Genomic DNA, 21405 nt, shown 5'->3' on the forward strand with positions numbered 1-21405 from the left:
AAGTTGTCCTCAATATTCCTTCTGCATCAGTGGGAAGTGAGGAAGTTGATGATGAAACTCTTCAAGCCATCATCAGGAACAAATAAGAAAGGGTTGCACAAGCTACTAGCAACGCCATCCCCCTCGCAGTGGATCCAAAAGTGGTGCTGAACTTCATTGATCTTTGGTATGAAGATCCAAACACACCCATTGATGATTTGAAACTTCCACCTCGACTCAGCCTTATGGTAACCTCATTCATAATTGAAGCAATGTGGAAGGATCAACAAGCCAAACAAGCTCGAGCTGCAAAGGTTAAAAAGGAGAAGTACTTGAAACAAAACCTCCTTAACCTGACACCTGAGAAACTTTTCTCTACTCAAGACGAGCTGAAAACCATCACTGACAAATACACAAGTCTTCATGCACACCGAAAGGGTGTCAAAGTGAGGTTTGTCAAGGCTGCAACTGACGCCATTGATGAATACAAAAACTGGGTTGCAGCTCCAAAGCAACCAACAATTCCTCACGCCAGCTACACTGTACAACTGGCTGATTCTAATGAAGATGAAGAACCTGCTGCTGATGAGTCTACTCACAATGTAAGTGCTGAAGAATCTGCCAGACCTGAAACTACCTCTGCAATGCCTGAAGAAAATGCTCCTTCTCCGATGTCTTCAATAGTGAAGAAAGTGACAGTTCCATCTGCCTCAGACGTGAAGAAAACAAAAGATGCTCAGAAGGAAGCCAAAAAGATAAAGGCATCAACACCTTCAAAGTCTTCAGAGGGAAAACGCCTGAAGACTCTGTCTACTACATCATCAGCTCCAGTTGATGAAACCCCTCTAAGCGTTGCACCATCATACATGATTGTACCATTCGGTGAAGAGCATATCATTCCAGAACAGGATGAGGAAATGGATGAAAATCGCTCTGCAACATCCACACCAATAGATGAGGAAATTCAAGTTGATCAATTTCCTCAAGTCCAAACACCTCCTCCTCAAAACCGAGAAACGACTGTCGAAGAAAAGGAGGCTCATGTCGACATTGGATGCACCACACCTGTAATCCATGATGATTTCTAGGAAAAGGCTCATCCAAACTCGCCAATGACCTCTCAAATTGCTCAAACTATTGCATCTCCTTTAGCTACAGAGATTCCGGCTAGCTCTAAAGTAAGGAGCTCACGTGTGAAATCAGCACCAAGCCAAGAATTAGCTCCATCAGCTAATGAAAATGAAACTGTTGTACCAGAAACTACATCTGGACCTATGGCACAGCAAATTCCTCAAACAGAAGAACAAGCGCCTAAAGAAACTACCTCTGCACAAAATAAAGATTCAACTAATGAACCACATGTTCCATAAACTGCAACTGTGGTCGCCAAAAATCCTAAAGATGATGAAATTCAACATCAAAATCTTCTACCAAAGCCTCATCAGCCATACTCAAAGAGGTCAAAGTTTCTGAAAGCAGATTTCTATGATGAACATCATTTCTTCACTGGAGAAAATCCATACGACAACCTTCGTATCAGGCACAGGAAGTTCTGGACCAGAACACAACTCAATTACTATGTTGTTGTGCTTGTGGAGAAAAGAAAGATATTTCATCACACACACATTCCTCATTGTGATATGGAGGAAATTCCTTGCTTTACCCCGATTCTGAGTGTTCTTCACGATGCAGGGCTACTGCAATTCTGCACGGATATCAGTGACTGGAATGCAGACATCATTCTCTAGTCCTATGCCACTGCATATCTCAGGTGACCCCAAAAACATTAACTCTTGGGTCCTGGACTCGATGACTCAGCACACTCACTTAACAGCTCCAGCCACTGAATTGCTTCGAGATCTACCAATCTCAATTCCTTCAAATGAATCAATAAACTTGCATGATGGAAAAGAGTTGTCAAATCATCTAATGCAGGCCCTCATGAAGCCACCAGCTCCAGGCCAACCTCCAAGGACCAGATTCCTGGTGAAGGAATTGAAGTATGTGCCTAGAACAATCTATAGAATATTGGTCTATTCCTTCGCACCTATCAAAGGGCATGATAATGAAGAATATGTTGTCGGAATCATGAAGAACATTCGGTTCAATGTCATTCACAGAATCAAAATGAACCTGCATGACTTCTTCTTGAGGACTTTGGCCAACAATGCCTTGTCACCATTTGAGCTAAAGATTTATGAGCCTTGGATCATGAGATTCATTAGAACCAGATCCGCAATCAACTATCAAGCAGACTATCAGAATCATCTTGGATATCTGCCTCCTCTCAAAGTCATCAAGAAATCTTTTGAACCAATTGAGGGCAAAGGCAAGTCTGTGATTGATGAAGGAAATCGGCCATTGGATGGTCAATTTCGCATGGTTGCATCCTACTCCTCATATGATGACACTACCACCCAAGAATCTGATGGCAGAGCAAAACCTCCAGGTCCAACTGCCCCACGGGCGATGACTAACAGAGAGCTTCTCCTGAGTCTTCGTCGGAAAGTTGATCAAAACCATAAGTGGGTTAAACGTCAGTTTGGCTCCATTATGAAAACCTCATTAATACTGAAAATGGAGTGAATAAAAATCACTATTATATTCATCAGGTATTTGATCGCACCTGGGCCATACTGTCACATCTCAAGACTCCCGAGGAACTCAAAGAACTAGAATTCACTCAAGACTACAATTGGTCATGGCCACCAAAGAAGAAATTCAAGAAGATCCTAGTTACTGACTTGGTGGACAGCTCAGATTCTTCATTCCGCACTGCTGATTCTGATGAAGAACCTCTTGATGCTACAACAGGCCCAACAAGGAATACCGATACGAAGAATGCTCGCGCCTCTCCTCCAACACAGAAGTGAAGTTCTTCATGGGCGTTAGTCCTCAGTTTCGTCCCTTTTCGTCACTTGATGACAAAGGGGGGGAATCTGAGAGTTAGTCTTCAAGTGGGTTAAATTTATGGGCTTATAAACTTTATTAAGTTACAAACTCTCGTTTCTTCTGAAGTGTTTCTTGTAATGAGTTGTAACTTAAGCCCTATGGTGTTCTGACACTTTTGAAGATTTTTTTTCTCGCATGCTTATTCCTCTTGTTAATTAAATGCAGGCATGCTGGAATTCGTCAGACACCATTTTCATCAAGCATTTCAAATTCCTCATACTATATGTCAAATGCATGCATGAATTACAAGATACAGGGGGAGATCTCCATGATATAAATCATCAATGTGCATTTGCAGTCCAACGCAAATTCCTTGCATATGCACATCTTCAGGGGGAGTTTCTGTGTATCTTGCAATCAAATTCCTCAAACTCTATACTTACATTCCATATTTTTATCCCCGTTGAAAACTTAACCTATTTGTCATCAACCACCAAAAAGGGGGAGATTGTAAGTGCATCTAGTACCCCTTAGTGATTTTGGTGGGTTGAAAAATCATAGGTTAAGAGACTCATACATATGTAAGTGTACACATGCTCTATAAGTCGCTGAGGAGTTTGAGTTATTCGATGAATATCAACCCCTAAAAATGTATGTCTTTGGGTGAAGACTTTGGTCATTCCTTGAAGACTTTGATCGCGAAGAAGTTGCGAAGAAAATGATATTCCTCATGAAGACATTGAAGATGAGGAATTTGGTGTGTCCCGAAGAAAATACTCTAAAGACTTCAAAGTTTGAAGATTTACTCTTTTTGTTTCATTTTCTTCACTCTTGAGTCATAGGAACACTGTACTGTTAAAGGGGTCGAGGTAAAAATATGGAAAGAATTTCCTCATGATGCTCCACTCAAACCTACACCTACCAGATCCTCAAAGTGAGGAATATGAGAGACATGAGGACTTTCACAGTTGAAAGTTCCGACCGTTACCGCGCCATGCGCCACCTGTCCTAAATCTTATCCACCCAACGGTCATATCATTAAGGGCATTTATATCAAATCATGTTGGGATGCTCCCACGCTATAAATAGCCGCCCCCACAACCACTAGATGGTTGGCTGCTCCGAGAGAAACTAACACTAGTTATTTAGAGCAACCCAAATTCCTCAAAGCCTTTGAGCGAAAATCATAAAGTGTGGAAATACCCCAAACACCCAAACCCATACCAAAACCCAAGTGATTGAGCATCACTAAAGAAGTTATTCCTGTGTGAAACCGACGCTTGTTACCTTTGAGGACTGTGCATCCTCCAGACAGCTAGGCGTCATGGTCTAGAGCATCCAGCAGCCAATTGTGGATCGTCGGGGACCGAGTTTGCGAGGGTTTGGAAGTCTTCCCTGAAGATTTACCACGAGTGTTGGGCGAGGACTGTGTGTCCTTAGCTCAAGGAGAATACAGTTGGGACTGTGTGTCCCGAGACTGTGTGTCCTTTGGTTTCAACATCAAGCCGCTCCAAGCTAGACGTACAACTGTCACAGCAGTTGGAACTGGGTCATCAACAACTGTCTTCATCGAGCTACTCGTTCTATTTCCTCAACTCGTTTCATTTCCTCAATTGCATGTTGAAGACTTTCATCTGTACTGTATGAAGAATTTGACTGAAGATTTTCTCTGAATTTCTCACCTCAAATTCTGCACATGTGTTATTCATCACCTGCTTATCCTGTACTCGTGACCTGTGCAAACCGTTTCTCTTAATTCACACTGAGTACTTTGTTGTAGACGTTTTTGCACTTCTAACTAAGTGTTATTTCCGCTGCACTGAGTTCTAGACCGAGGAATTTCCTCACTAGGAATTTTCTCAGTGATGAATTTGTAAAAATGGCCTATTCACCCCCTCTAGTCGATATAACGAACTTTCACCCACTCTTGTTGGAAGCCATAAGAAGAAGAAGTCCAGCAGAAAAGCCGGCAAGGACTCCGGGAAGCGCGCCTCCATGGAGTGTGCTACACCCGTTGATGACCTTCCAGAGAGTTCCACTGGCAGGAAGTTCAAGGTCTCCTACCCTGCAGCAAAGAAGGTCCCAGGAAGGGACGATGGTTCTGATGGTACGTTCACCATCAGCGCCACCCTTAGTGACAAATAGAAAAGCACGCTTGTTGCCTTACTGTGGACGAATGTCGATGTGTTTGAGTGGCAACCTTCCGACATGCCCGTTGTTCCCAGAGAGGTAATTGAGCACCACCTTGATGGTTGCCCTCACGCCAGACCCGTCAAGCAGAAGGTTAGAAAGGAGGCCTTGGAGAGGCAACAGTTTATCGCCGAGGAAATCAAGAAGCTGGAAGCGGCTGGTTTGGTCCGAGGAGTACTACATCCAACGTGGTTAGCTAACCCGGTAGTGGTACACAAGGCGAATGGGAAATGGAGGCTTTGTATTGATTTCACAGACTTAAACAAAGCATTCCCGAAGGACCCATTTCCCTTGTCGCGCATTGGTCAGATAGTTGACGCCACTTCTTGGTGCGACCGACTTTCCTTCGTGGACACGTATCCCGGATATCACCATATTTTCATGGCCAAATAGGATGAGGAAAAGACCTCGTTCATAATCTCATGCAGCACGTATTGTTTTATATGAATGCCCTTCGGCCTAAAGAGCGGTAGTTCTAGCTTTGCCAGAGCCGTGCAAATTTGATTTGGACCCCAGCTGCACAAAAATGTGGAAGCATACATGGATGACATAGTGATCAAGGCCAAGGACGAAGGTACCCTTGTGCAAGACCTAGAAGAGACCTTTGCGAACCTGCGCAAGATCAACCTGAAGCTCAACCCTGAGAAGCGTGTGTTTGGTGTCCCATCCGACAAGCTGTCAGATTTCGGGCTCCGCAAAACCCTAAAGATTCAAACTCAGGGGTGTGTACGAAGATCTCTCACGGGCTTGCCTCGCCTAACTCGCTACTCGCTGGGTATGGCAGAGAACTCACTCGATGGTGAGGAAGACACAGAACACGGCAGTTTACCCAGGTTCGGGCCGCGGAGAAGCGTAATACCCTACTCCTGCTTTGGTGGATTGCCTCTCGTGGAGGTTGGTGGATGAACTAGTACAATGTTCGAGGGCCTCCGGAGGCTAGGTGGCCTTGGTGTGGTGCAGGTGGGAGAACGAATGGATGCCCCCTACGAAGTAACCTACCCCATATATATATAGTGGCGGCCCCGGTCCTCTTCCCTTATCGTTTTGGCGGGAAGGGATCCCACAACGGCCAATTTTCAAGGGGGGCAGGGGAACATGCTTCCCCTGTCCAAAAGTAGTCTTCGCCTGCAAAGTGACTCGCAGCGCTGCAGGGATGGGTCCAGGGATGACGTCTATCCTCCTGGTGGGCGGTGGTGGCCTTGTTGCACCAGAATGAAAACCTTTGGGAGATGCCTTGGAGACCTGCGTGCGTCTTCGCCCCCTTTGCACTAAAGGGGGAACTGCACCGTCCTGCTGTCTGCTGCTCGCTTGTCCTTCCCCCACGTCATCCTTGACTCCTGAGGCTGGGTCTCGCCTCGGAATATCCGCCACTCCGGAGGGGTCCTGAGGAAGCCCCCCTGCGGGTCTTGATGTTGTTCCTCCTTGCGGGGCTTGGCCCATCGCGAGGGTCTTACCTTGAGTGGTGTCGGGCCTGTTGGTTTTTGGTCAATGAAGTAAGCCAACCCTGGGCCGCAGGCAGGCAGGTCTGGGTACCCCCATTCCCAGAACACCGATAGTAGCCCCCGGCCAAGGCGTGCTCGAGCTGGCTTCTTCGCGAATCCTTGCGGACGGCCCGAAGCGCCATGGGCCCTAATTTCCTGTGGGTCAGGCCCTATAAACGGCAAACTGAAAGCTTGTCTTCCCATCTTCTACGCACCAGACCAGCCTCAACAAGGCTCGCCGAACCACTTGACCCGCATCCGCGTGCCGCCTTCGTCTCCCGTCTATTTTGCCGTCGGTTCTTCCTCCTGTGTGATCCTGGCTCCCTCCTCCGAGCCCCCGCACGTCGCGTCGTTTTTCCCCTCATTATCCTCGTCATGCCTCCAAAAGGGGGGAAAGCGGAGGCTCGTGGGGCCCGACCGTCTCGACGGCGCCTCGGCCTGCGTTGGGCCGGTCAACGGTGGTGAACTTAGAGGGGTTGGAGAAGATCCGAGTGGTAGTCACGGCCGGCTCCAATGAGTGGGGGCACCAAGATCTGGCCAGGTTCATGGCTTCAGGGCAAGATGGCGACCCCCGCGTTTCCCCTTCATATCCATGCTCTTCTTTCTAGTGTACTGCCGCCGTTCTCGAGCTTCCTCATCGTAGTGCTTTCGCATTACCAGATCAACGTGCTCCACCTTGACCCCAGTTCTTTGGTCCTCCTCTCAGCCTTCGCGTTCTTATGCAAGTCCTTTGTTGGTGTTACCCCTTCCGTGGCATTGCTTCGCCACTTCTTCTCCCTTGAATTGGTCTCCGAGGAGCAGTGCTCTGGGTGCGCGTCCTTGAAAATGGCCGACGCATCGGTCCCGGCGGCCCTCGTTGCCGAGCTCCTCCTCGAAGCAGAGGGGTTCCGGCAGCAGTGGGTGCAGGTCGAAACTACCGAGGCCGGAGCCCTATTCCAGCCCCCGTCGACCCCCGCAACGTCGAACCGGGGGTGGATGCGTGAAGAGCTTAATGACCCCCGGCTCACGCAGGTCCTGACCTGGTTGGAGAAGCTGAAGCGGGCGGGGGTGACGATGGCGATGGTGGTGCGGGAGTTTATCTGTCAGTAGATCGCTCCTCTCCAGTGCCACTCCCGTTCGATGTGGGCTTACGCAGGGCCTCGTGACCCAATGAGGATCCAGGTCCTGCCTCTCTCCCCTGACGTCTTGCGTGACTTGCTCCGTCGGCTGACTGGTGGCGATCCTGATGAGCTTCCCCAAAATGGTCTCCCATTGTATAACTTCAAGGCTCCGGAAGCTCTCGTCGCGGAGATGCCGCTCTTCGATGAGTAGGGGTTCCTCCGTGGGGGGACGCGCGCCCCCGGGGGTCCTCGACCCTTGGGGTTCAGGCCCACTAAAACTCTGGTCTTGCCGCCCCTCCCACAACTGGGGTGGGCGGTGTATCACGGCCCGCTCCCCCGGCTCTTCCTCCGGGTCAAGTCGGGGTTGGTGGTGATGACCGGTCGACGGTGGAAGACGTCGCCCCCGCCTTCAAGCTTCAGCCGAGGGCCGCCGAGTCTCCACGCCAGGTCACCCGCGTCGGCTGGAAGAGGAGGTCGCTTGAGGGCGCCCGCCCCTCGACGCGGTGAGCTCCGGTCAAGAAGAAGTGGGTCGCTGTAGACGAGTAAGCGCCAGTACCCTCCTTTGTCCTTTCCTTCTTCACCTCCCTTCTAAGCCTTTCTTCTGTAGGCTCTCCACCGGTGACAAGGGAGACGAGTCGGTGCTGCCCGCCCCTGAGTTTGCCGAGCATCTTGTGGTTTCTTCCCTAACACAGCACGGGCTTGAACCTCCCGAGTCCCTCGCGCGTGAGCCTCCTGCGGTCTCCCTCACTCGCAGCCTCCGGCTCCCTAGAAGAGTGCCATTCCCCTCGCCTGCGACCCCTTCTAGGGTCGTGCCGCGCCTTCCTTCCGGACCCCTTCTCATTGGTGACGTGGGGCGTCAGGGGGTGCTTCCTTCCGACGAAGCGCCTGCACGTAAGCCCCCAGCCCCCGGGCATGGATTCGGGCTGAGTGACTCCTTGCGCGCCTCTCCCATTCTCCGTGTAGAAAGTGAGAGCTCTTGTTGGCCGCTGGAGCCTGTTGAAGGTTTGCGTGTCGCGCCGTGGGGCTTCCTCCACACCGCGGCAGACACACTTCAGCGTCTAGGAGCGGGGCTTGCCAGCAATGAAGTCCACCTAGAGGATGAGCGCTTGCACCTTGCGTCAGGGTGGCGCCAGCTTGAAGTTGTCGTGAACCTCGGACGTCTGCAGTGTGAGCGCGCATGCACAGAGGCAGAGGGGTCCCTTGCCGCGGCGGTAGAAGCCCGCGGGTGTGCTCTCTCCGAGGCTCAGGAGGCTGATTGTCGGCGCAGGGCCTCCGAGGATCGCCACAGGGAGCTTTGCACCCTCAACGCCAATCTTGAAGAGCAGGCTCGGCTAAGGGCCACCCTAGGGGGTCCACCTGCTGAGCTCTTCCCTGCCGGCGTGGGCTTTTGAGCGTCCTTCGATTCGCTAGCGTTTGTAGAGGTGGAGCAGAGCCTGGAGCAGGAGTGTCTGGAGATGAGGGAGTGCCAGGTGTCGTTTGCTGAGGAATCCCTTGCCTCTCATGAGGCGAAGCTTCAGGAGAACATCGACAGGGGGGTGGCGGAGGCTCAGTGTTCACTTCTTCTTGACTATCGTGCGAAGCTGAGGCTCCAGGAGTCCCGCTTCCGCGAGCGTCGTGACCACCTGAAAAACAATGTCGATGCCCTCCGGAAAAGGTTGGATCAAGAAGTGAAACATCGGCAGGTTGCACTGGACGCCCAGGCTACTGTCGAAGGTAAACTGTCTCTTCTTTACAAACAGGTGAAAGGCGTGGCTTCCCTGGTTGGAGAGGCCTCCGAAGAGGCGATCCATGCTTGCGGCCTCTAGCTTGAACCCTCCCGTATGTTCCAATCCCTCATGAGGAGAGCCTCTCGGGCTTTGAGCGACATCTGTGGCGAGGGTGTCTCAAGCCCCCTTGTCCCTGACGATGTTGGGTACTTGGGCTTCTTCTTCCGTGTTGTGGAATGTCTTGAGGTGGGTGCCGAGAAGGCCCACACGCTCGCAGAGGAGAATAGTCGTGACCTCTTGGGTCAAGCAGCCTCGAACGTCTTCAGCCACCTCCTTCGCCTCGACCCAGACTTTGACTTCGCCATAGTGTTGGGTCCGGTGCCAGAGACGATCCGCGCCACCCTGGCCGAATGGGTCGAGGTCCATGTGGAAGACCTGGTGACAAGGCTTGGTCCCGAAGGCTGCGGCGTGAGCTCTAGCCACGATGCGTCTTCATGATCCGCCGCCTTGTTCTCCTAATAGGTTTATGTACTAGGTTTAACAACAACTTTGATGTATACAGAGGGTACCTTTCAATGCATTCTGTGAAGATGAGGTGTGCACAATGCTTTCCTCCTGGCCGTGGCCGCTGATACGTCCATTTTGCATCATGTTTTCATGTTGATATTTATTGCTTCTTGGGCTGTTATTTCACTTCACGGTACAATTCTTATGCCTTTTCTCTCTTATTTTGCAAGGTTTACATGAAGAGGGAGAATACCGGCAACTGGAATTCTGGCCTGAAAGTGCAGCAAGTTTGAGATACCTATTCTGCGCAACTCCAAACGCCGTAAAAATCAACGAGGATTTTTTTTCCCGATTTATCAAAAATACTGGGCCGAAGAAGTGCCAGAGGGGCGCCAGGGGGTGGCCACAAGCCTGCACGGCGCAGCCACCCCCCCAGGTCACGCCATGGGGGCTTGTGGGCACCTTGCAGGCCCACTTGCCCCCCTCTTTTGCTATATGGAGGGTTTCGTCCAGGAAAAAGTCAGGGAGGAGCTTTTTCGTGGTTTCGCCGCTGCCACGAGGCGGAACTTGAGCAGAACCAATCTAGAGCTCCGGCACGACGATCCTGCCGGGGAAACTTCACTCCTGGAGGGGGAAATCGTCGCCATCGTCATCACCAACACTCCTCTCATCGGAGGGGACTCGTCACCATCAACATCTTCATCAGCACCATCTCATCTCCAAACCCTAGTTCATCACTTGTAACCAATCTCTATCTCACGACTCCGATTGGTACTTGTAAGGTTGCTAGTAGTGTTGATTACTCTTTGTAGTTGATGCTAGTTGGATTACTTGGTGGAAGAGTTTATGTTCAGATCCTTGATGCTACTCATTACCTCTCTGGTCATCAATATGATTATGCTTTGTGAGTAGTTACTTTTGTTCCTGAGGACATGGGATAAGTCATGCTAATAGTAGTCATGTGAATTTGGTATTCGTTCGCTAATTTGATATGTTGTATGTTGTTTTTCCTCTAGTGGTGTTATGTGAACGTCGACTACATAACACTTCACCATTATTTGGGCCTAGAGGAAGGCATTGGGAAGTAGTAAGTAGATGATGGGTTGCTAGAGTGACAGAAGCTTAAACCCTAGTTTATGCGTTGCTTCGTAAGGGGCTGATTTGGATCCACTAGTTTAATGCTATGGTTAGACTTTGTCTTAATTCTTCTTTCGTAGTTGCGGATGCTTGCGAGAGGGGTTAATCATAAGTGGGATGCTTGCCCAAGTAAGGGCAGTACCCAAGCGCCGGTCCACCCACATATCAAACTATCAAAGTAACAAACGCGAATCATATGAACATGATGAAAACTAGCATGACAGAAATTCCCGTGTGTCCTCGGGAGCGTTTTTCCTCCTATAAGACTTTGTCCACGCTTGTCACTTGCTACAAAAGGGATTGGGCCACATTGCTGCACCGTTGCTACTTTTGTTACTTGTTGCTTGCTACGAATCATCTCACCACACAATCACTTGTTACCGACAATTTCAGTGCCTGCAGATTTTACCTTGCTGAAAACCACTTGTCAGATCCTTCTGCTCCTCGTTGGGTTCGACACTCTTACTTATTGAAAGGACTAAGATTGATCCCCTATACTTGTGGGTCATCAGCCGCTGCCAGCCCCGTCTTTTCGCAACGCAGACGGTCTAGCCTGCGAGCATGGCTCTGTTCGTGGCGCCTCCTCCCTTCCTCTGGGGCGGTTTGAGGACCCTTTCGGCATTATGTGTTTGCAAGTCCCGGTCCGCACATTTCCCTGTTGTCGTGAGGCGTAACTGGCACTCTCTGGTAATAGCTATACGAATGTTGATTCTGTGACAACCACCCTTCCCATGCAACGACACCAGAAGAATGCTGCTAGCACTCCCCGGCAACCAAACTAGAAGAATGTTGTTGATGGCCCACTAGCGCGTGGGTTCGCAGCAGTTTTCGAGGGTAGAGTATTCGACCCAAATTTGTTGATCGCCAAACAGGAGGTGAGAGAATACTCTCGAGTATTAGCAGCTGAATGTGTCAGAATCAACCACACCTGAAACATTAGTATCTGCAAGCAAAGTAGTAACAGCAAAGTAGCGAGTAACGGCAGTGGCAAGGAACAGCAGTAGTGACAGCATTAGCATGTAGCGACAGCAGCAAGCGACAGTAGTAGCAACAGTAGCAGCAGAGCAAGACAAGTAACAGCAGCAGAGCAAGACAAGTAACAGCAGTAGTAGGACAAACTCGTAGGCAATGGGTCGGTGATTTGTTTGGATGATATTCATCATGCAACAGGTATAACACGAAGAGATATGTGGCTATCTCCCGTTCGTCAATGTGATGTAGGCATGCATTCCGTGTGTCGTCATACGTGCTTAGGGAAAAGAACTTGCATGACATCTATTGTCCATCCCTCCTGTGGCAGCAGGGTCCAAAAGGAAACTATGGGATATTAAGGTTCTCCTTTTAATAAAGAACCGGACCAATGCATTAGCACCTCGTGAACACATGAACTCCTCAAACTATGGTCATCACCGGGAGTGATTCCGGTTATTGTCACTCCGGGGTTGCCGGATCATAACACATAGTAGGTAACTACAACTTGCAAGATCGGATCTAAAACGCACATATATTGGTGACAACATAATAATTTCAGATCTGAAATCATGGCACTCGGGCCCTAGTGACAAGCATTAAGCATGGCAAAGTAGTAGCAACATCAATCTCAGAACATAGTGGATACTAGGGGTCAATCCCCATCAAAACTAACTCGATTACATGATAGATCTCATCCTACTCATCACCGCCCAGCGAGCCTACGAATAGATTACTCACGAACGACGAAGAGCTTCATGGAATTGGAGAGGGAAGAAGGTTGATGATGACGATGGCGACGATTTTCCCTCTTCGGAGCCCAAAACGAACTCCAGATCTGCCCTCCAGAAGAAGAACAGGTTGTGGCGGCGCCTCCGTATCGCAAACGCGACGAAATCTTCTCTTTTTATTTTTTCTGGGACGAAAGTGAACTTAAAGAGCTGAGATTGGGGGCGGCAGAGCCGTGTGGGCCCCACAATCATGCCCACTGCCACCAGGGGGTGGCGGTGGCAGGGCTTGTGGCCCACTGGCCCACCTTCTCATGTGGATCTTCGCGCAGGTATTTTTTATATTTTCCAAAACTGTTCCCCGTAAATTTTCAGGACGTTCTGAGAACTTTGATTTCTGCACAAAAATAACACCAAGGCAATTGTGCTGAAAACAGCGTCAGTCCAGGTTAGTTCCATTAAAATCATGCAAATTAGAGTCCAAAACAAGGGCAAAAGAGTTTGGAAAAGTAGATACGATGGAGACGTATCAACTCCCCCAAGCTTAAAACCTTGCTTGTCCTCAAGCAACTCAGTTGGCAAACTGAGAGAGAAAGAAAAACTTTGACAAACTCTGTTTGATCTTGTTGTTGCAACTATGTCTAACTCATGACCAGAATTTCAGCACGATCACAAGTTAACCACATAAGCAAGTGACACAAAGGTCTCACGGTAAACTAATATCAATGGCATATTCAGCTAACGAGCAAATAATAATGAGTTTCAAATACCAACACTTCGATCAAAACAAGCATGAAGCAATATAAATAGGTGGTATCTCGCTAGCTCTTTCTGAGACCGCAAAACATAAATGCAGAGCACTTTCAAAGATCAAGGGCTGACTAAACATTGTAATTCATAGAAACGAAGATCCAGTCATAGTCATACTCAATATCAATCAAAAGCAAAGCATAAAAATGACAGAGGTGCTCTCTAATTGGTGCATATAAAAGAAGAGGATGACTCAACAGGAAAATAAATAGGCAGGCCCTTCGCAGAGGGAAGCATTGATTTGCAGAGGTGCCAGAGCTCAAGCTTTGAAAACAGAGATAATAATTTTGGGTGGCATGCTTTCATTGTCAACGCAATGACCAAGAGTTCTCAATATCTTCCATGCTACTCATGCTATAGGCGGTTCCCAAACAGAAAAGTAAAGTTTTAACTCCCCCACCACCAATTAATCACACTCCACGGCCAGCCGAATCCTCGGGTACCGTCCATACTAACATCAATCCGGGGGGAGTCTTGCTTTACAGTTATGTTTACGATTTAAGCGTGGAACTGGGCATTCCAATTACTGGCCCCTTTCTCGTGAATGACAGTGAATAAACACATGTCGAGGATAACACTCCTAGCATGGAAGATACCAATAGCCCCCTGTCACCACATGAGCGGTTCGGGCATGCAAAACAGATTATTTCTTGAAGGTTTAGAGAGTGGCACATGCAAATTTACTTGGAACGGCAGGTAGATACCACAAATAGGTAGGTATGGTGGACTCTCATGAAAAACTTTTGGGTTTATGGAAGTGGATGCACAAGCAGTATTCCGCTTAGTACAAGTGGAAGCTAGCAATAGACTGGGAAGCGACCAACTAAAGAGTGACAACAGTCATCAAGATGCAATGAGTTTGACTAACATTGAATGCAAGCATGAACAGGATATAAATCACCATGAACACAAACATCATAGAGGCTATGTTGATTTTGTTTCAACTACATGCATGAACATGCACCAAGTCAAGCCACTTGAATCATTCAAAGGAGAATACCATCCTATCATACTACATCATAGTCATCTCAAAATCTATGTTGGCAATCAAGACAAACCATTATAAGCTCTCAGCTAAATAAGCATGGCATCAGAAACTATGATCTCTAAGTTGTCATTGCAAACATGGTTCTCTCACAACAAAGCTGAATCTGGATCGACAAGCTAGTCATATTTACAAAAACAAAATAGATAGAGTTCATACCAGCTTTTCAGTCTCAGTCACTTCATCATATATCATCATTATTGCCTTTCACTTGCACGATCGAACAATGTGAACAATAATAAGAGTGCTCGTGCATTGGACTAAGCTGAATCTGCAGGCAAACACAAAGGAGAATAAAAAATAATATGGATCTATGAAAGCTAAACAGGTATGCATGCAAGAGCCACTAGACATTGTAACCAATATCTTCTACCTAGACCCAAAGAAAAAGAAAACTATTTACACGGGAAAGCTCCCAACAAGCAAAATAAGAAAGAAAAATCTTTTGGGGTTTTCTCAAAAGGACACAAAACAAGAAAACAAGAAAACAAAAATAAACTAGCATGGATAATACAGTGATAAAGTGTTAACATCGGCTAACAAAGTGAAAGCATAAGCATGAATGTAAAGTCAGTGAGAACACGTACTCCCCCAAGCTTAGGCTTTTGGCCTAGCTTGGTCTACTCCCATGGTGGGAAATCACCAGCTCCAGGATACTCTGGAGCAGACTGTGGATGCCACTGCTGTGTGAGCTCCTCTGGCTCCCACTGATAAACTGGCGTCTGGTACTCGACTGGCGGCTCGGGCACGGGCACCTGTGGTTGGGCCAAGCCCCAATATGCGTAGATGTCCGAGGACATAATAGTGTACCTGCCTGCATGAAGATCGAACAAAGAAGGAGCAGGCAAAGTAATAGTCTCTCGAGTACCTTGACTAAATATGAGGTTATAAATCATCCGTCTACTAGCATCTCTATCCAGAAAATCATGGCGAACCATGCTGTCATAATCCAGATATTTCTCGGGAAGAAGCATCTCTCCTTCCTCTCCTAGTCTAATGGGTATCTCAAAGTGTCTGGCAAGACGGGTAGCATAGATACCTCCATAGACGACACCCTTGGAACGGTTGGTGTTCAACCACTGGGCTACTATTGCACCTAGGCTATAAGTCTTATCGTTATAAAGGCTTTCGTGCAAAACCGCAAGGTCTGGAGAATTAAGTGATCCAGCCTCCCCACGGCCAATCAAACATTTTCCCACAAATAGTGAGAAGTACCGGAGCACAGGAAAATGTATGCTAACAATTCTAGCAAGAGACACTCCTCTCTCCTCTCCAACGGCAATAGTACCAATGAAATCCTCCAAGTCCCGTGGACGAGGGTCACGGATATCCCCAACATAAGGTAATTTGCATACATTGCAGAAATCCTGTAGTGTCATGCACTCGGGAACATCGTATATCATGAACTCAACCATGGGAGGATTCTTCCTTGGATAAAAGCTGAAGCTTTGAACGAAAATATTGGTGAGGAGGAGGTATTTTGAGCACTTATCTGCAACAAACGCAGTAAGACCTGCGTTCTCCACCAAGTAATAAAAGTCTTCATAAAGCCAAGTGGCGCGCAAGAATTCATCACTTGGCCACTCGCACGCTCGAACTTCTGTGACTCGAGGGACTACGTACTTGGGGTGGTTCTTCTCATCCTCCTTGGGGTTACGGCTTGAAGAACCTCTCAAGAACCTCCTCATCCTTTCCTTTTCCTAGCTCTGAAAAATTCTGAAAATTTTAGAGACTTCGAAAGAAAAGTGAATAAAGATTAACCCAACTTGTAGCAACTACTCCTACTAGTGCCTAGAGATCGTATCACGCGCTAAAACTACTTGGGACCAGCTAAAATCAACCTTTCTAGCTCAAGAATAGGGTCACCAAGGTAGCAAGAATACGCGAAAGATAAAGCACTAGAGCAAAAACTAATTGGACCAATGGAGGAGTCACTTACCAAGGAGTAATTTCCCCCAAAACGGTTCGGAGAATGGTGCTTTGAGCAAGGAGATCAAAAATCACAGCCAAATGAGCAAGAACACGGGTTTGAGCTGTGAAACAATTTTTCTAGAGGTGGAAGAAGAGGCTGGGAGCTGCAATGAGTGGAGGGGGTCCCTGTGGGCCCCACAAGCTTGCCCTCCGCCACCAGGGGGTGGCGGTGGCAGGGCTTGTGGCCCACTGGTCTGGCCCCCAGGCCAGCTCTCAGGCCCAGTAATTTTCAAAAACTCCAAAAAAAATCAAACTAAATTTTTAGGACCATCGGAGAACTTTTATTTTCGAGGTATTTTTCTCCGGGATGCTAAAACAGAAAACAGGAAAAACTAAACTAAACCTGTCATTTTTCTTCTAAGCAACAGAAAATGAAAGCTTATAACAGAGGTATGTGACTCTTTGATTCATCCATTTCATGGTCATCGAAAGAAATCCGTCAATAGGATTGATCAAGTCCTCATTACAAAACCTTCTCGAATCTCAAGAGAGAACAGAGAATTTTCGAATAGCCACTAAGTCACCTCAATGGGGATATGTATCTCCCCAACAAGCAAATCATACTTCATATTTACACGAGGAATAGGGCATTCAAAGCTCCCAATAAGAATCGATGAAGTCTTTTCGATAGCATTGATGCAATGTACTTGATATCGTTTCTTCGGAAAGTGCACTATGTGCTCATTACCGTTGACATGGAAAGTGACATTGCCTTTGTTGCAATCTATAACAGCCCCTACAGTGTTTAAAAAGGGTCTTCCGAGGATGACAGCCATGGCATCGTCCTCGGGAATATCCAAGATAACAAAGTCTGTTACGATAGTGGTGTTAGCAACCACAACAGGCACATCCTCGCAAATGCCAATAGGGAAAGCAGTTGATTTGTCGGCCATTTGCAGAGAAATTTCAGTGGGTGTCAACTTATCCAACTCAAGTGTACGATAAAGATAGAGCGGCATAACACTAACACCGGCTCCAAGGTCACATAAGGCAGTTCTTACGTTGGTTCCTTTAATGGAACAAGGTATAGTGGGCACTCCGGGATCACCAAGTTTCTTAGGAGTTCCACCTTTGAAAGTGTAATTGGCAAGCATGGTGGAGATCTCAAGATCTGGTATCTTCCGTTTATTAGTCACGATATCTTTCATGTACTTGGCATACGAAGACATCTTGAGCATATCAGTTAACCGCATCTGTAGAAAGATGGGTCTTATCATCTCAACGAAGCCCTCAAAATCCTCATCATCCTTTTTCTTGGATGGCTTAGGAGGAAAGGGCATAGATCTCTGAACCCATGGCTCCCTTTATTTACCATGCTTCCTAGCAGCGAAGTCATTCTTATCGTATCTCTTAGGTTGTGGGTTATCAGGATTAACCGAAGGTTCAATCTCCACATCCTCATCATTGCTAGGTTGAGCATTATTATGAACATCATTGTCCATATTGTCACCAAGTTCATGTTCATCACCAGATTGTGTTTTTGCATCAGACGCAGAAATATCATTAGGTTCTTCAGGTGTGATAGTATTTGGTGAACTGGCATGTAGGTTTCTACCATCCTTCTTCTTCTCCTTAGGATGACTGGGTGTATCAGCATTGATACCTTGAGAATCTTGATCAATTCTCTTAGGATGACCTTCAGGATACAAAGGTTCCTGAGTCATTTTGCCTCCTCTAGTAATGACTCTGACAGAGTTGTCATTTAATTCATTGAGCAAGTCATTCTGAGCTTTAAGTACTTGTTCTACCTGAGTAGTAATCATAGAGGCATGTTTACTCAGAAGCTTCAGATCATCGACATTTCTATCTACACAAGCACTTAAATGGCTAAGCATACGAGTACTTTGTTCCAAATGTCTGCTAACATAATCATTGAAACTCTGTTGTTTGGCAACAGAGTTGTCAAATTCATCAAAGCATAGGCTAGCAGGTTTGTCAAAAGGAATATCACTCTCATCAAACCTACATAGAGAATTTACTTCCACTACCTGTATCGGGTTATCGAGACCATGGATCTCTTTGATAGGTGGTAGATTTTTGACATCTTCAGATCTAATGCCTTTCTCTTGCATAGATTTCTTGGCTTCTTGCATATCTTCGGGACTGAGGAATAGAATACCTCTTTTCTTAGGAGTTGGCTTAGGAGGTGGTTCGGGAATAGTCCAAGCATTATCGTTGATTAGGATGTTATTCAGTAGAGTCTCAGCTTGTTCTACAGTTTGTTCCCTAAAAACACAACCGGCACAACTATCTAGGTGGTCTCTAGAGGCATCGGTAAGTCCGTTATAGAGGATATCAAGTATCTCGTTCTTCCTAAGAGGGTGATCAGGCAAAGCATTCTGTAGCTGGATGAGCCTCCCCGAAGCTTGTGGAAGACTCTCTTCTTGGAGTTGACTGAAGTTGTATATTTCCTGCAAGGCAGCTTGCTTCTTATGGGCAGGGAAATATTTCTCACAGAAGTAATAGACCATATCCTAGGGACTACTCACACATCCAGGAGCAAGAGAGGTGAACCAGGCTTTAGCATCATCCTTTAGAGAGAAAGGAAACAGCTTAAGGATATAGTAGTGGCGGATCTTCTCCTCACTTGTGAAAAGGGTGGCTATATTGTGCAGTTTGGCAAGATCGGCTACGACCGTCTCAGACTCATAACCGTGAAAATGATCAGATTTGACTAGAGAGATTATCTCAGGATCGACAGAGAATTCATAATCCTTATCGGTGATAAAGATAGGTTAAGTGGCAAACTTCGGGTCGTATTTCATCCTAGCTTTCAGAGATTTTTCCTTCCACTTGAGAAGTAATTTCTCAGCATCATAGGCATCCTTACACGCAAGAAAATCCTCAGCTATCGCTCTCTCCATAACGTAACCCTCAGGTATATCAGGCAATTCATATCTAGGAGAGCTAGATCTAACAGGAGCAAAAGCATGTTCTATCTCAATAGTATCAGTAGTTTCAGAAGCATCACGAGAATTGGCAGTAACTCTAGCAATATGAGCATCAAGGAATACCCCTAGTGGAACATCAGGCATAGCATCTCTAGCAGTATCAGGCAAAGCAGTATCAGGCATAGTATCAAGCATAGCATCTCTAGCAGTATCAAGCATAATATCATCAGACATAGCATCTCTAGCAGTATCAGGCAAAGCAGTATCAGGCATAGTATCAAGCATAGCATCTCTAGCAGTATCAGGCAAAGCAGTATCAGGCATAGTATCAAGCATAGCATCTCTAGCAGTAGCATCATAAGCATCATCAAGCATAGGCGACATATCAATATTTCTAGCAGGAGGTGATGTCGCAAACTTACTCATAACTGAAGGTGAATCAAGTGCAGAGCTAGATGGCAATTCCTTACCTCCCCTCGTAGTTGAGGGCAAGACTTTGGTTTTTGGATCCTTCAGATTCTTCATAGTGATCAGCAGATATAAATCCCAAGTGACAAAGAGAATATAGCAATACATCCCCGGCAACGGCGCCAGAAAAATGCTGACTGGCACTCTCTGGCAATAGCTAGACGAATGTTGATTTTGTGACAACCACCCTTCCCTTGCAACGGCACCAGAAGAATGCTGCTAGCACTCCCCGGCAACGAAACTAGAAGAATGTTGTTGATGGCCCACCAGCGTGTGGGTTCGCAGCAGTTTTCGAGGGTAGAGTATTCGACCCAAATTTGTTGATCGCCAAACAGGAGGTGAGAGAATACTCTCGAGTATTAGCAGCTGAATGTGCCAGATTCAACCACACCTGAAAGATTAGTATCTGCAAGCAAAGTAGTAACAGGAAAGTAGCGAGTAACGGCAGTGGCAAGGAACAGCAGTAGTGACAGCAGTAGCAAGTAGCAACAGTAGCAAGCGACAGTAGTAGAAATAGTAGCAGCAGAGCAAGACAAGTAATAGCAGCAGAGCAAGACAAGTAACAGCAGCAGAGCAAGACAAGTAACAGCAGCAGTAGGACAAACTCGTAAGCAATGGGTCGGTGATTTGTTTGGATGATATTCATCATGCAACAGTTATAACATGGAGAGATATGTGGCTAGCTCCCGTTCGTCAATGTGATGTAGGCATGCATTCTGTGTGTCGTCATACGTGCTTAGGGAAAATAACTTGCATGACATCTATTGTCCATCCCTCCCGTGGCAGCAGGGTCCAAAAGGAAACTATGGGATATTAAGGTTCTCCTTTTAATAAAGAACCGGACCAACGCATTGGCACTTGGTGAACACATGAACTCCTCAAAATATGGTCATCACCGGGAGTGATTCCGGTTATTGTCACTCCGGGGTTGCCGAATCATAACACATAGTAGGTAACTACAACTTGCAAGATCGGATCTAAAACGCACATATATTGGTGACAACATAATAATTTCAGATCTGAAATCATGGCACTCGGGCCCTAGTGACAAGCATTAAGCATGGCAAAGTAGTAGCAACATCAATCTCAGAACATAGTGGATACTAGGGATCAATCCCCATCAAAACTAACTCGATTACATGATAGATCTCATCCTACTCATCACCGCCCTGTGAGCCTACGAATAGATTACTCACGAACGACGAAGAGCTTCATGGAATTGGAGAGGGAAGAAGGTTGATGATGACGATGGCGACGATTTCCCCTCTTCGGAGCCCAAAACGAACTCCGGATCTGCCCTCCAGATGAAGAACAGGTTGTGGCGGCGCCTCCGTCTCAAAAACGTGACGAAATCTTCTCTTTTTATTTTTTCTGGGACGAAAGTGAATTTATAGAGCTGAGATTGGGGGCGGCAGAGCCGTGTGGGCTCCACAAGCTTGCCCACCGCCACCAGGGGGGTGGCGGTGGCAGGGCTTGTGGCCCATTGGCCCACCCCCTCAGGTGGATCTTCGCGCATGTATTTTTCGTATTT

Source organism: Hordeum vulgare, chromosome 6H, assembly GCF_904849725.1.
Source record: "Hordeum vulgare subsp. vulgare chromosome 6H, MorexV3_pseudomolecules_assembly, whole genome shotgun sequence".
In the NCBI taxonomy this organism is placed as follows: domain Eukaryota; kingdom Viridiplantae; phylum Streptophyta; class Magnoliopsida; order Poales; family Poaceae; genus Hordeum; species Hordeum vulgare.